This window comes from Oncorhynchus masou, chromosome 6, assembly GCF_036934945.1.
Source record: "Oncorhynchus masou masou isolate Uvic2021 chromosome 6, UVic_Omas_1.1, whole genome shotgun sequence".
In the NCBI taxonomy this organism is placed as follows: Eukaryota; Metazoa; Chordata; class Actinopteri; order Salmoniformes; family Salmonidae; genus Oncorhynchus; species Oncorhynchus masou.
In genome coordinates this window covers 55,833,894-55,851,025 of record NC_088217.1, presented here as the reverse complement: position 1 = coordinate 55,851,025, position 17,132 = coordinate 55,833,894, and positions in this window count along the sequence as shown.

The window sequence follows — 17,132 nt, the reverse complement described above, 5'->3', positions numbered from 1 at the left end:
CACACACACACACACACACACACACACACACACACACACACTAACAGCAACAACAACAACAAAAACCTATGTGTGATTGGACTGGCCTAATCAATTGATAGTTGGACCTTGTATTGGTGGAGGGAACAGGGAAGGGAGAAGGCTGATCTGTGTGTTCTCCGATTAATCGCCGCATTAGCCCCTAGAAAACCCATTTCAACTAACAAGCTCATCAACTGGGATTATTCCAGTAAATTATTTTACAGGATTACCTGTACAATAGCCTTCGAAGCCCTGGCTTCTCACGTACCATTGAAAATAGTAGAGTCAAGGAGATGCAACGACACTGTGTTAGGAAGGATGGCCACACGAGACTACCAGTAGAAAAAAAAATGTCTGACCTAACTGCAGTATATGGGGTAAAAATAAGTTACCATAGCATTACAATACAAAGCAGTGTCAAATTTGCATCAGAGACGGGCCTTTTCTTGGTACGAGATGATTTACTATCCATTTCAGCAAAGTCAAATGTCCTGTCTGGTATACCCAGGCAAATGCAGCCTGCTCCTACAATAGGCCGACTAAACCTCAGGCACAAAAACAATATTTCTAACCTCCTGCTGCTAGATCTAAATGACTGTAATCAGTGGGTGAATGGAAATCAGCTGCTTTGTTTAGAGAGGTGATGGAAGAAACTCCCCTAACTCTTATACCCCCTAGTCTCTTCCCTTCTACCATCTACTCAATACCCCCATCCTGCCCTCTCTCTCCACCAATCACAGTTCTGCGTCTACCTTATTCAATCATGACATCTGCTTTGTCTATCTTTCTCTGTCTGTTTTCCACCGCCAAACTGTACCACACTTCCTTTATAGCTTTATTAAGGACAACAACATTTGCTAACAATTTATAGATGCTATTCAAATACAAAATTCAAATGCAAAAATTACAGAATGAATTGTGGAGAAAATTCTCATCTTGGAAAATACATTTAACTCACAACGCTACATGGCAACTACACTGTGTTCCTCTTTTTCTGCAGTTTATATGTCTGGGTTTCACTGTATCAGATATTCCTTAAGCTGAAAGGATAGACTGACATCAGGGCATCTTACAACTATCTTCTTCTCTAAAGAAAATGTGTCGAAAATAAATAAGATGTTGTCCAGATTTAAAGGATGAGAGAATGAAAGAATGCAGTGAGGTGGAAGACAGACAAAAGTGTGAGACAGAGAGAGGGCCGGGGAGAAATGAGAGGAGGGGTGAGTACTGTAGATCTGCCATGAATGAGAATGTCTCCCCCTCAGTCACATGGCCTCCCCCCCTCCTTCTCCCCCTCTAGCTCCTGTCCCCCCACTCCACCCTCTCTCTCTGTCTCCCAATCTCTGCTCCCAGCCCCCTCTCTCCCCCACTCTCCCCTCAAACCCTCCTTTCCCCCTCCCCCTCCTCCCACTTTCTCTCTGCTCCCGGCCAGGGGTGGGATTCTAGCATTTATCTGTAGCATCCAGCCCTCGAGTCTCCTAGCAACATGGCATGGATCATTTAGCTGTCCATGCTCTATTTTCCCAAATTACCATGTAATGATGGTGTTGTGTGTGTGTGTGTGTGTGTGTGTGTGTGTGTGTGTGTGTGTGTGTGTGTGTGTGTGTGTGTGTGTGTGTGTGTGTGTGTGTGTGTGTGTGTGTGTGTGTGTGTGTGTGTGTGTCAATAGTATCAATGGTATGTTTAACGAAAAAATGCAAGTACCCACGTACACACACACACACACACACACACACACACACGGTTATTCAGTCAATATGTGTCACTCTCAGCTTCAGCAGGTGCATAAATCCTCTACAATCAACGGAGAACAGGCCAGGAGGGCTAGGTCCTCTGTTCTCAAAGCCTTGTGCCTCAGAATCAATTAGCATTTAAATGAATGACGAGCGTAATGAACACACAGAATGCTATCTGCTGAGAGAGAGGCAGGCAGGCTGCTGCCAGCGCCATGGTTCCAAATCTGCATCAGGAAATACATTGATACAGTCAAAGGAACATCAAAGACATTCAAATATCCAGTTTTCCAGTTAAGAAAAAAGGAAATCGGTTTAATTAAAAATAGGTCTGAATAGACCTAGCTATGTCATGTCATTTCTGCATAAAAAGTCCCATCATTATAGTGACTTATAATTAAAGATGAAATTATGAGATCACAAAACATCTGTTATTCTGAATAATATGCTTGAGAGGAAATATACTAAACAGAAAACCTAATCTTGTTCAAATGACCAGAGTGATTTTATTAAAAGAATTAACATACAATTTATATTCATATCTGAGTCATTCAAATCAGATGGACGGTGTCTGCTGGTAAAAACAACTACGCACACACATTACTCAGTGGGGTTCCCTCCTGACAGAATGTGTCCGTGTATTTCTGTCAGGCTGCAGACAGCAGACACTCTAAGATGTTGGTGACACACACACACACACCTCTGGCTGTTCTTTCCAGCATGTCACATCACACCAACAGACACTCAGTCCCCTGGGGCAGCACGAATATTGAGACACTCACTCACACCAGGAGAGAGAGCGAGAGCGAGAGAGAATATAACTCCCCAAAGCAATGTAGAGTGCTCTTCATTACAAAATGGATGGAGGAAGAAGAAAGGAGGAGAGGAAAAAGTGCCTCCCTAATATTACTCACTACTTACAACCCCCCCCCCCCTCTGGAAAGGATGGTGGGATAGATTAGGAGAAAGGGGATGGGATGAGGAGACGGATGAGGAGAGGTGGGGGTGAGGAAGAAAGTGCTTCCCTACTTCCTGAACATGACTCACGTATCCACCCACACCCTACCTGTCCCGCTGCATTCTACAAGGAGAAGGGAGGGACAATGAGTGGAAGGGAGGGATGACAAGAACAATGAGAGGAAAGGATGAAAGGAGGGATGACAGGGATGCTTCATCCCTCCCTCCCTCTCCACACGTGATTCCCATCACCCATACTGACCGTCCCGCCACAGCCGTGATCCACCCACACAGCTCTCCCACCACCCACGTCCCAGATACGTCACTGCAGGTCAGGGCCACCATACAGTCACAATCACACGTAGATAGAGGGAACACCCAACCCAATATGCATCATTACTTTTCCTTAGGTTTTCCTTCTTTTTGGACACTCCCACCTCTTGGGAAAAGGAGGCTGAGTGTGCGGGGTCACATGGCTGAAAGATGTGAGTGGATGAGATTAAGGGGGAGGAGGGTGGGAGGAGAAAAAAAAGAGGGAAACAGGATGACAAAGGAATGCTGGGGGTCATCTTTACCTACAACACTGACAGGACCTCTCACTGAAGCATCATGGAGAAAACCCCCTCACTATGATGTCATGATGTCAGAGAACACCCCAAGTGACTGACTCCCTCTATACAGCTTTTACTTGATCTGACAGCACTAATACAACCAGACAGTCAGAGAGTGAGAAAGACTAGAAAAAGAGGAGAGAGAGATAATGACACTGAAAATGTGCTCATCCAAAGAAAATGATTCAGTATTTGCTTATTGGCTTAATAGCAAGCTGTAAGTTCAATTACATTGATGTTTTACCAAATACTTTGCATTATAATTTGTTATCCTAAAATGTTGTAAATGTGAAATTGGCACAATAAACTCTGCCTCTCTGAGGATTAAATAAATACAAACCACACACCTGTCAATTTGAAGTGCTGACTCGAAACCTTGAAAATAGAAATGGAATTCAGGACACACTTCTCTCTATTGCAGCGCAAGTGATTTATTCTCACCAGTGTTTCTCGGCAGTAAAAAGCTATGCTGGACACAAATACAAATGCAACATGTAAAGTGTTGGTCCAATTTTTCAAGAACTGAAATCAAAGATCCCAGAAATGTTCCATATGCACAAAAAGCTTATTTCTCTCAAATTGTGTGCACAGAAAATGTCGAACAGAGCTGTTGCAGGAGAATTGAACGTTCATTTCTCTACCATAAGCCGCTTCCAACACCCTTTTAGAGAGTTTGGAAGTACATCCAGCCGGCCTCAAATCCGCAGACCACGTGTAACCACGCCAGTCTAGGACCTCCACATCCAGCTTCTTCACCTGCGGGATCGTCTGAGGAGGAGGAGGCAGGGTGCTCAGGAGTATTACTGTCTCTAATAAAGCCCTTTTGTGAGGAAAAACAAATTCTGATTGGCTGGCCCTGGCTCCCCAGTGGTTGGACCTGACTCCCTAGTGAGTGGGCCTATGCCCTCCCAGGCCCACCCATGGCTGTGCCCCTGCCCAGTAAAGTGAAATCCATAGATTAGGGCCAAATTAATTTAGTTCAATTGACTGATTTCTCCCTATGAACTGTAGCTCAGGAAAAATCTTTGGAAATTCAAAAAAGGTGCATTATACCACTCTCCACTGATTGAGGCAACAGTGCGGTCTAACTTGTAAGGCTCCTGCTTCCTTCCAGACTCCTGCTAGTTCTCACACAGCCTCTTCTCCTATTTCTCCCATTTCCTCTTCCCCCCTCCTCATACCCAAGCCCCACTCCATCCATGTCTGCCTCCAAATAAATATGACCGCAGCAACGATCTGGGAATATGGCCTGTAGACAGATTTACTATTACTGTACGAAGTCCACTGGCTTAAATGTACGTAAATGCAGCATAATGTTAATACTAGACATTCAGCTTCAAGGTAAAAATTCAACATAAGCGGGCGGGTGGAGCAAGCAGAGCAAGGCGGGTGGAAAGGACAGGCAGGCAGAGCAGTGACTGTATGCTAGCAGGATAGTCTCCATATCTCTGATTATCTGCATATCTCTCCAGCCTGATCTCATAGACAAGACTAGATTTAACGTTGTCAACGTAAATCTATAGTAAACGTAAATCGGGAACAATGTAATTAGTTTGATATGTTACCTTAACCCTAACCCATAGCCTACATTAGCCACCTAGCTAGCATTAGTGTTAGCCACCTAGCTAACGTTTGTAATTTGTCCCGTATCATACGTTTCGCAAAGTCTAGTGTACGAATTGCAATATGTAACTTATCACACAAAATAAATGATGGGCATCCACAAAGTAATACATACCATACAAAATGTAACATATTGTCATGTTCTGACCTTAGTTCCTTTGTTTCGTCTTTGTTTTAGTATGGTAAGGGCGTGAGTTGCGGTGGGCAGTCTGTTTGTTTTTCTATGTTGTATTTTGCGTTTGGCCTGGTATGGTTCTCAATCAGAGGCAGGTGTCGTTAGTTGTCTCTGATTGAGAATCATACTTAGGTAGCCTTTTCCCACCAGTGTTTGGTGGGTGATTGTTTTCTGTGTCTGTGTGTTCCACACGGAACTGTTTGGGTTTTCCTTTCTGTCTTTCAAATTTGTTCTTTTGTATTTTCGTGTTGAGTGATTTTGTTCATTAAAACATACCGAACATGTACCACGCTGCATATTGGTCCGATCTCTCATACTCCTCGTCAGAGGAGGACGAATCCTGTTACACATATCATACTAATTGAAAGGTCCAGGATTTACATGTACTACTTTACGTCTTCCCTTGAGTTCATGTTGATCTTTCTGAGAAAGACAAAACTGTATTGGAGGTGACTGAACATATAGTACAGTTCAAACTAAATACAAAAATACCAGAAATCTACAGTAACAAAAATAAGAAAGAAAAAATCCTTTATTTAATTCATCTTGAAAGAAAGGAACATTAATAGATTTGAACTATGTATCCAGTTTGCAATTATTTCTGCCTTTTGATGCTGATGTGCATAATGTTGATGTTTACTGTTCTCAGTCATTTTTAACTATCTTCAGACAGAATCCTATATTAATTCAGTATTTGTTCAGCCTGCCTGCCATTTACACAGAGAGCTCTCAGGACCAGTTGTCCATGATGCCATTAAAGACCCAATATAAAGACTACAGGATAAGTAGGATTAACCATTGTGATATTTGAGTAAATAATGAACAATTTGGTAACATGATCATAGTTTGAATAATACTTTTGCTAGTATATAACCTAAGATGATTTACATGTGGACTACAGAATTGACAATTTAGGTATCAATACCATTTCAATAGTGTTGCTTAACTTAAGACCAAGAGAAGGCTTAGTCTGGGTCTGGTTAATTGGTCTGAAAACCTTGTTTTACTAAGTGCATCTAGACCTGGAGGATTCTAGACCTGGAGGAAGTCTAGAGAGGGCAAATGAATAAATATCATATTTGTATTTATTTTTTATGATCAAGACATGAAAGTTGTTTTGTCAAGATCACAAGATAATTTTCTGGTGCTCACAGTATAACAAAAGTTTTTTTGATGAGATCATGAGATAAACTATCAATAGGAGTAGACATATTGATGATAAATTGACAGTATGGCTGTGGCAGCAGAGCCCAAAGTAATTTTATTAGGGAGCAACCCAGGCAGCAATTGCATTATATCTGTCAGTTATACAGTTGAAGTCGGAAGATTACATACACTTAGGTTGAGTCATTATAACATCTCCACAAACTTCTAGTTAAGAAACTATAGTTTTGACAAGTCGGTTACGACGTCTACTTTATGTATGGACACAAGTCATTATTCCAACAATTGTTCACTGACAGATTATTTCACTTATAATTCACAGTATCACAATTCCAGTGGGTCAGAAGTTTACATACACTAAATTGACTGTGCCTTTAAAACCTCTTGGAACTCCCCATCCCGGATCCGGGATCGTGACTAAAGCCTCAGGCTCATTAGCATAACGCAACGTTAACGATTTCTGAAAATCGCAAATAAAATGAAAATAATGCGTCTGCTCTCAAGCTTAGCCTTTTCTTAACAACACTGTCATCTCAGATTTTCAAAATATGCTTTTGAACCATAGAAATTGACTAATTTGTGTAAGAGTATGCAAAGCTAGCATAGCATTTTGAGTAGCATTTAGCACGCAACATTTTCACAAAAACCAGATAACCAAATAAATAAAATCATTTACCTTTGAAGAGCTTCGGATGTTTTCAATGAGGAGACTCTCAGTTACATACCAAATGCGCAGTTTTTCCTGAAAGCGTCTGTGTGTAGGAGAAATCGTTCCGTTTTCTACATTGCATCTGGCTACCGAAACGAACCGAAAATTCAGTCACCTACAACGTAAAACTTTTTCCGAATTAACTACATAATATCGACCGAAACATGGCAAACGTTGTTTGGAATCAATCCTCAAGGTGTTTTTTCACATATCTCTTCATTGATATATCGTTCGTGGAAGCTTGCTTTCCTCTCTGAATTGCATGGAAAAATACTGGCAGCTGACTTTTGCGCACCAATTTCGGCGCAGGACACCGGGCGGACACCTGGTAAATGTGGTCTCTTATGGTCAATCTTCCAATGATCTGTCTACAAATACGTCACAATGCTGCAGACACCTTGGGGAAACGACAGAAAGGGTTGACTCACTCCTCTTGCATTCACAGCCATATAAGGAGACAATGGAAAACAGAGCCTCAAAAATCCTGCTCATTTCCTGGATGCTGTCTCATCTTGGTTTTGCCTGAAGCTCACGTTCTAGGGCACGCACAGACAATATCTTGGTAGTTCTGGACACGTCAGAGTGTTTTCTTTCGAAAGCTACCAATTATATGCATAGTCGAGCATCTTTTTGTGACAAAGTTTTGCGCTTAAAACGGGCACGTTTTTTTATCCAATAATGAAATAGCGCCCCCATAGATGTAAGAGTTAAACAGCTTGGAAAATTCCAGAAAATTATGTCATGGCTTTAGAAGCTTCTGATAGGCTAATTGACATCGTTTGAGTCAATTGGAGGTGTACCTGTGAATGTATTACAAGGCCTACCTTCAAACTCAGTGCCTCTTTGCTTGGCATCATGGGAAAATCAACAACAACAAAAATCAGCCAAAGCCTTGTAGACATCCACAAGTCTGGTTCATCCTTGAGAGCAATTTCCAAACGCCTGATAGTACCACGTTCATCTGTACAAACAATAGTATGCAAGTATAAACGCCATGGGACCATGTAGCCGTCATACAGCTCAGGAAGCAGACGTGTTCTGTCTCCTAGAGATTAATGTACTTCGGTGCGAAAAGTGCAAATCAATCCCAGAACAACAGCAAAGGATCTTGAATATGAAGATGCTGGAGGGGCATCCCGGGTGGCGCACTGCAGCCCCAGCTGTGCCACCAGAGACCCTGGGTTCGTGCCCAGGCTCTGTCATATCTGGCCGCAACCAGGAGGTCCGTGGGGCGACGCACAATTGGCCTAGCGTCGTCCGGGTTAGGGAGGGCTTGGCCGGTAGGGATATCTTTGTCTCATCACGCACCAGCGACTCCTGTGGCGGGCCGGGTGCAGTGCACTCTAACCAAGGTTTCCAGGTGCACAGTGTTTCCTCCGACACATTGGTGCGGCTGGTTTCCGAGTTGGATGCGCGCTGTGTTAAGAAGCAGTGCGGCTTGGTTGGGTTGTGTATCGGAGGACGCATGATTTTCAACCTTAGTCTCTCCCGAGCCCGTACGGGAGTTGTAGAGATGAGACGTGATAGTAGCTACCAAACAATTGGATACCACGAAATTGGGGAGAAAAAGGGGTAAAAAATTAAAGTTTTAAAAAAAGAAGATGCTGGAGGAAACAGGTACAAAACGATCTATATCCACAGTAAAACGAGTCCTGTATTGACATAACCTGAAAAGCCGATCAGCAAGGAAGAAGACACTGCTCCAAAACCGCCATAAAAAAGCCAGACTACGGTTTGCAACTGCACATGGGGACAAAGATCATATTTTTTGGAGAAATGTCCTCTGGTCTCATGAAACAAAAATAGAACTGTTTGGCCATAATGACCATCATTATGTTTGTAGGAAGCCGAAGAACACCATCTCAACCGTGAAACACGGGGGTGGCAGCATCATGTAAAAGCTGAAATAAATAATTCTCTCTACTATTATTCTGACATTTCAACTTCTATCTAAGACATGGAATATTTACTAGGATTAAATGTCAGGAATTGTGAGAAACTGAGTTTAAATGTACAGTTGTGGTCAAGTTTTGAGAATGACACAAATATAAATTTCCACAAAGTATGCTGCTTCAGTGTCTTTAGATATTTTTTGTCAGATTTTACTATGGAAAACTGAAGTATAATTACAAGCATTTCATAAGTGTAAAAGTCTTTTATTGACAATTACATGAAGTTGATGCAAAGAGTCAATATTTGCAGTGTTGACCCTTCTTTTTCAAGACCTCTGCAATCCACCCTAGCATGCTGTCAATTAACTTCTGGGCCACATCCTGACTGATGGCAACCCACTCTTGCATAATCAATGCTTGGAGTTTGTCAGAATTTGTGGGTGTTTGTTTGTCCTCCCGCCTCTTGAGGATTGACCACAAGTTCGCAAAGGGATTAAGGTCTGGGGAGTTTCCTGGCCATGGACCCAAAATATTGATGTTTTGTTCCCTGGGCCACTTAGTTATGACTTTTGCCTTATGGCAAGGTGCTCCATCATGCTGGAAAAGGCATTGTTAGTCACCAAACTGTTCCTGGGTGGTTGGGAGAACTTGCTCTCGGAGGATGTGTTGATACCATTCTTTATTCATGGCTGTGTTCTTAGGCAAAATTGTGAGTGAGCCCAAGAGAGCATTCCACAGCTGGATTGTGCAACATTTGCCCATTATTCTTTTCAAAATTCTTCAAGCTCTGTCAAATTGGTTGTTGATCAGACAACTATTTTCAAGTCTTGTCACAGATATTACAGCAGATTTAAGTCAAAACTGTAACTTGGCAACATTCACTGTCGCAAGTGTAGAAATGGCCTTGTGTTTTAGGTTATTGTCCTGTTGAAAGGTGAATTCATCTCCCAATTTCTGGTGGAAAGGAGACTGAACCTGTGCTTAGCTCCATTCAGTTTCTTTTTTATCCCGAAAAACCCCTGAGTTCTTAATGATTACAAGCATACCCATAACATGATACAGCCACCATTAGAGTTGAAAATTGTGTTGTGTTGTTTTGGATTTTCCCAAAACATAACACGTTGTATTCAGGACAAAAAGTTAATTGCTTTACCACATTTTTTGCAGTTTTACTTTAGTGCCTTGTTGCAAACATGATGCATGTTTTGGAATATGTTTTATTGTATACAAGCTTCCTTCTTTTCACTCTGCAAATTAGGTTAGTATTGCGAAGTAACTACAATGTGGTTGATCCCTCCTCAGTTTTCTGCTATCAAGGACATTACACTCTGTAACTGTTTTAAAATCACCACTGGCCTCATGGTGAAATCCCTGAGTGGTTTCCTTCCTTCCCATCGACCAATAGGTGCCCTTCTTTGCGAGGCATTGGAAACCCTCCCAGGCCTTTGTGGTTGAATCTGTGTTTGAAATTCACTGCTTGACTGAGGGACCTTACATATGATTGTATGTGTGGGATAGAGATGATGCAGTCATTCAAAAATCATGTTAAACACTATTATTGAGTCCATACAACTTATGTAACTTGTTAAGAACATTTTTACTCCTTATTTAGCTTCGCCATAACAAAGGGGTTGAATACTTATTGACTCAAGACATTTAATCTTTTAATGTTTTATTAATTTGTCCCCAAAAACATTGGACATAATTCCACTTTGACATTATGTGGTATTGTGTGCAGGCCAGTGACAAAATACATACATTTAATCAATTTTGAACTCTGTGAAGAATTTATTTGGGCTGCAATTTCTGAGACTGGTAACTGTAATGAACTTATCCTCTGCAGCAAGAGGTAACTCTGGGTCTTCCTTTCCTGTGGTGGTCCTCATGAGAGCCAGTTTCGTCATAGCACCTGATGGTTTTCGTGACTGCACTTGAAGAAACATTTAAAGTTCTTGAAATGTTCTGCATTGACTGACCTTCATGTCTTAAAGTAATGCTGTTCTTGCCATAATATGGACTTGGTCTTTTACCAAATAGGGCTATTTTCTGTATACCACCCTTACCTTGTCACAACACAACTGATTGGCTCAAACACATTAAGAAGGAAAGAAATTCCACAAATTAACTTTTAACAAGGTACACCTGTTAATTGAAATGCATTCCAGATGACTACCTCATGAAGCTGGTTGAGAGAATGCCAAGAGTGTGCAAAGCTGTCATCAAGGCAAAGGGTGGCTACTTTGAAGAATCTCAAATATAAAATATATTATGGTTACAACATGATTTCATATGTGTTACTTCATAGTTTTGATGCCTTCACTATTATTCTACAATGTAGAAAATAGTACAAATAAAGAAAAACCCTTGAATAAGTAGGTGTCCAAGCTCGTAGCTTCATACCCAAGAACACTTGAGGCAGTAATCACTGCCAAAAGTGCTTCAACAAAGTTCTAAGTAAAGGGTCTGAATGCTTATGTAAATGTGATAATTCCGTTTTTTACTTTTAATAAATTTGCTAAAATTTCTACAAATCTGATGTGCTCTACTCAAAGGTCTTGGGCCCTTTTCCCACTAAGAGATATGAAAGAGAGTCTGAGGAGCGGAGTGCCAAAAGAGATTTCTACTTTTAAATTCAAATTACATCCTTGCCTTACCTTTTGTTGTGGCTGGCAACATTCTTGATCCGCAACTCAATTGACCAATAATATCACAGTAGCCACTAGCCAATAAGCCCAAACTACTCAACAATGACAGAAACTTTTCATCTAAGCCATATTACACTCTTCAATAATGCAACAATTCACAAGCATGCGCAGACAATAAAGGATTTATTTAGTCATCTGTAGGCGACACTCATTACATTTCGGCTTGAAGAAAAAAAGCGCAGAGTTGCTACCAGCATGTCTTCATCAAGTAATGTTAGCCTATCAAAAATGAACGATTCTCACACTCAAATAAAAGTACCTTAAAACATGACATTAAACCCGGCTTCATTTCTATCAGTATCATGCAAATATGGTCAAAACAAATTGCGACTGAGAAGGTATAAGTGAATTCACTAGGACAAGCTGTTTTATATGTAGAAGCCTGAACCCGTCACCAAAAATATATATTTTTTAAAAAGGCCTCTGTCAACTTACACAATTAGTCCATGCTTCAGTCCGACACGACGCAATCCTGCATACAAATCATCACGCAATGTTACAAATGAGAAAACATGTGCCATTTGCATGATCTACATTTGGCATGGTGGTGGGGATCAGCTTCCGTAGTTTTACCTGGCTAAGTGCAGCCAGCAACTACTGTGACAATTTCAGAATGTAACAGGCTGTTAAAAAAAAGAAGTCTAAAAAGAAATCTAAAATATTAGGAAAATGTCTATGCATTTCAGCTGTTTAAAAAAACATTACTCTGCTATTACCATTTATACTGTAGGAGTGTTGGCTCAATGAGACAATTCTATTTACAATGCCCTGCTTCAACGGGGGCAACTGTCAGGCGAGTGTCTTGCGCTACCTCCGAAGGTAGCGGTTGAGACGTAGGAAGCACACAAGATTAAATTTGAGTTATAAATGTAGCTGACGGTAGGTGTGAAGAAACTCTTAGATCTTTGTGGTCTTACTATCTCTGGTGCACTATGACACTACTGTCAATCAATATGTCCATTCCTATTTAAAGAGTTTGTCTCGTGATCTCGATGTCATGATCATGAGATATATAAGCAGTGATCGCGACATAACTAGGGAATAATTTTTTTATCCATATTTCCTCTCTGGTCAACTCTTGACTTTTTCAAATATCTCTTCACATTCCGCGTTGTTCCATAAGGTATAGTTGTATCTCAGATTTTACTGCTTGCATGAATTACTTGATGTGAAATATAGTTCCATGTAGTCATGGCTCTCTGTAGTACTGTGCGTTTCCTGGAGTCTGTGTGGCAGGTCTTGTGAGGTATGTATGGGTGTCAGAGCTGTGTGCTAGTCGTTTGAACAGACAGCTCTGTGTTTTCAACATGTCAATACCTTTCAGAAAGACAAGTAGTGCTGAAGTCAATCTCTCCTCTACTTTGAGCCAGGAGAGATTAACATGCATGTTACCAATCATGGCCGCTCTTACTGACAGTTTTGGTTGCTTTGTGCGATGTATGGTTGTCTCTACCTTCTTGCCCTTTGTGCTGTTGTCTGTGCCCAATAATGTTTGTACCATGTTTTGTGCTAGTACCACGTTGTGTTGCTACCAAGCTGTGTTGTCATGTGATGCTGCCTTGCTATGTCGTTGTCTTGGGTCTCTCTTTATGTAGTGTTGTGTAGTCTCTCTTATCGTGATGTGTGTTTTGTCCTATAGTTATATGTTATTTATTTATTATTTTTAATCCCAGCCCCGCAGGTCTTTTGGTAGGCCGTCATTGTAAATAATATTTTTTTTCATAACTGACTTGCCTAGTTAGACAAAGGTTAAATAAATAAAAAATGTACAACAATGTATGTTAGATCTCTGTGTACATTTAAAGGCCAGCCGTGCTGCTCTGTTCCGGGCCAACTGTAATTTGCCTATGTCCGTCTTTGTGGCACTTGACCATATGACTGGGCAGTAGTCCAGGTGCGACAAAACTAGGGCCTGGTTAAAACCTACCCTAACCAGAAACTGTGGATAGATGGCGGCATTCGCGCAAAACTGAAAGCACGAACCACCGCATTTAACGATAGAAAGACGAGTGGGAATATGGCCGAATATAAACAAGGCAATCAAACAAGCGAAAAGTCGGTATAGGGACAAAGTGGAGTCGCAATTCAACAGCTCAGACACGAGACCTATGTGGCAGGGTCTACAGGCAATCACAGACTACAAAGGGAAAACCAGCCACGTCTTGCTTCCAGACAAACTAAAAACCTTCTTTGCCCGCTTTGAGGATAACACAGTGCCACCGACGCGCCCCCTCCCCCCCTCCTTCTCTGTGGCCGACGTGAGTAAGACATTTAAACGGGTTAACCCTCGCAAGGCTGCCGGCCCAGACGGCATCCCTAGCCGCGTCCTCAGAGAATGCTCAGACCAGCTGGCTCGTGTGTTTACGGACATATTCAATCTCTCCCTACCCCAGTCTGCTGTCCCCACATGCTTCAAGATGGCCACCATTGTCCCTGTACCCAAGAAGGCAAAAATAACTGAACCAAATTACAATAGCCCCGTAGCACTCACTTCTGTCATCATGAAGTGCTTTGAGAGGCTAGTCAAGGATCATATCACCTCCACCTTACGTGCCACCCTAGACCAACATCAATTTGCATACCACACCAATAGGTCGACAGACGATGCAATCGCCATCACAGTGCCCTATCCCATCTGGACAAGAGGAATACCTATGTAAGAATGCTGTTCATTGACTACAGCTCAGCATTCAACACCATAGTACCCTCCAAACTCATCATTAAGCTTGAGGTCCTGGGTGTCAACCTTGCCCTGTGCAATTGGGTCCTGGACTTTCTCACGGGCCACCCCCAGTTACTGAAGGTTAGAAACAACATCTCCACTTCGCTGATCCTCAACACTGGGGCCCCACAACGGTATATGCTCAGCCCCCTCAAGTACTCCCTGTTCACCCATGACTGCGTGGCCATGCACGCCTCCAACTCAATCATCAAGTTTGCAGACGACACAACATTTGTGAACTTGATTACCAATAACGACGAGACAGGGAGGAGGTGAGGGCACTCGGAGTGTGGTTTCAGGAAAACAACCTCTCACTCAACGTCAACAAAACAAAGTAGATGATCATGGACTTCAGGAAACAGCAGAGGGAGCACCACCCCCCAACCCCTTATCTACATTGACGGGACAGCAGTAGAGAAGGTGGAACGTTTTTAAGTTCCTCGATGTACACATCACAGACAAACTGAAATAGTCCCCCCACACAGACAGTGTGGTCAAGAAGACGCAACAGTGCCTCTTCAACCTCAGGAGGCTGAAGACATTTGGCTTATCACCTAAAACCCTCACAAACTTTTACAGATGCACAATTAAGAGCATCCTGTCTGGATGCATCGCCGCCTGGTACGGCAACTCGCCAGAAGGCGAGGTCAGTACAGGTGAATACAATTTGGGACCGAGAGACTCAAAAACAATTTCTATGTCAAGGCCATCAGACTGTTAAACAGCCATCACTAAACACAAAAAAGCTGCTGCCTACATACAGACTCAAATTCATTGGCCACTTTAATAAATGGATCACTAGTCACTTTGATAATGCCACTTTAATAATGTTTACATATCTTACATACTCATCTCATATGTATATATTGCATTTTATACCATCTATTGCATCTTGGCTATGCCACTCGATCATCACTCATCCATATATTTATATGTACATATTCTTACTCTATCCCTTTAGATTTGTTTGTATTGGGTAGTTTTTGTGGATTTGATAGATTACTTGTTAGATATTACTGCACTGTCGGAACTACAAGCACAAGCATTTCGCTACACTCCCATTAACATCTGTATGTGACCAATAAAATGTGGTCTGATTTGATTTGACGTGTTGTGTTGTGTTGATAGCAATGTCAAGAAAGCAGAGCAGCGCCATAGACAGACCTCTCCCTATCTTAGTTATCGTTGCATCAATATATTTTGACCATGACAGTTTAAAATTCAGGGTTACACCAAGAAGTTTAGTCTCCTCAACTTGCTCAATTTCCACATTTTTCATTACAAGATTTAGTTGAGGTTTAGGGTTTAGTGAATGGTTGGTTCCAAGTGGAAAAGTGGAAAACTGCTGACGCACGACCAAATTAGATATTTTATCTTTCTAACTCTTAACAGTAAGTTGTGAGACCCCGACTGAATTCCTCTGCCTATATGCAGCGAAGTATAGGCAGCCAGTAGTCCACCAAATCATAACCTTCAGCTGGTGTGCAGCCACTCACTTCAAAATGGGGCATTTAAATTGATATAGGTCTTTTCATCCTTCAAAAAGCACCAGCTGTAAGAAATAAAATCACTGGGACTAGGGAAAGAGAGGGGGTGAGAGAGAGACAGTCAGAGACACGGGAGAGGGATACGAGAGAGGGAGAAGGGGGGCAGAGAGAGAGAGAGAGAGAGAGAGAGAGCGAGGGGGGTTGAGATAGACAGAGGGAGGAGGGAGAAAGAGCCAGACAGGGAGAGACAAAGAGAGAGATGGAAAGAAGTGAGAGAGATGAGAGTCAGTCTGTCTGTCTATTACAGAGAGAGAGAGAGAGAGAGATGGGGAGATGAGAGAGAGAGGCAGACAGGAAGAGATAGAGAGAGAGAGAGAGAGAGGGGGGGGGGAGAAAAATGAGAGAGCAAGAGAGAGAGAAAGAAAGAGGGTACTATTCACCTCCTGCCCTGTAGCTGCTGATAACAACACAGCTTTAGGAGGGTGATTACTCAAGTCAGGTGGCTGGGTGGAGGTATGATCACTACAGAACAAAAGAAACGAGGGAGGAGAGGAGAGGGATGTAAGGAGAGAAGAGGGGAGCAGAGGAAGATGTGAGGACATGAGGGATATAATGGTTAATGGTGGATAATGTCGGCAAGGCAACATGAAAGAATGAGTAAAGGGGGGGCTAGTTGTGGAGGAGGTGCACCTAAAGCCACAGAGGGTGAAAATTATAGCAATTCCCCCAGCCTGGTGCAGTTCTGGATGGAAACAAAGAACTGAAAACTGGCAGTGATTATGTGGAGGAGGCGAGTCAGACAGGGGTAGTGGCACAACCATCCAGCCCAAAATGATGACAACAATGTTGGAGGCTACCACAGAGGCAGGGTGGGGGGGGGGGGAGACAAGAATTGTGGAAGAAACCATCTAGCTAAAGATGTAGTCCTTTCCACTCACAGCCCCCATCATCCTGTATATGGATTGAACACATGGCAGATTTTGTCATTGATAAGCACCTAAATTGGAATGCAGTGGCTGTTCAGTAACATGCTATACATGACATCAGAGCTCATGCTCTCCACTTCTCAGCTCTGTATGGGTTTTGACTGTAATAAATACCGCTTTGATGTCATACAGGCAAACCACACACTCGTGAGTCCAAATGTGCACTTCACATTTCCATATTTGAAAACGACTGTAATTTACATTATTAACGTTTATTATTGTTTTGTTTGACTCACGATCCTTCCGGATCGCCCTGCACCTCGCCTTCCGGTCGTCCCCGAGGCCAGTGTTGGCGCACTGCTGGAGCCACGGGTCAGGGGGGGGGGGGGGTACTGTCACGAAGTCGT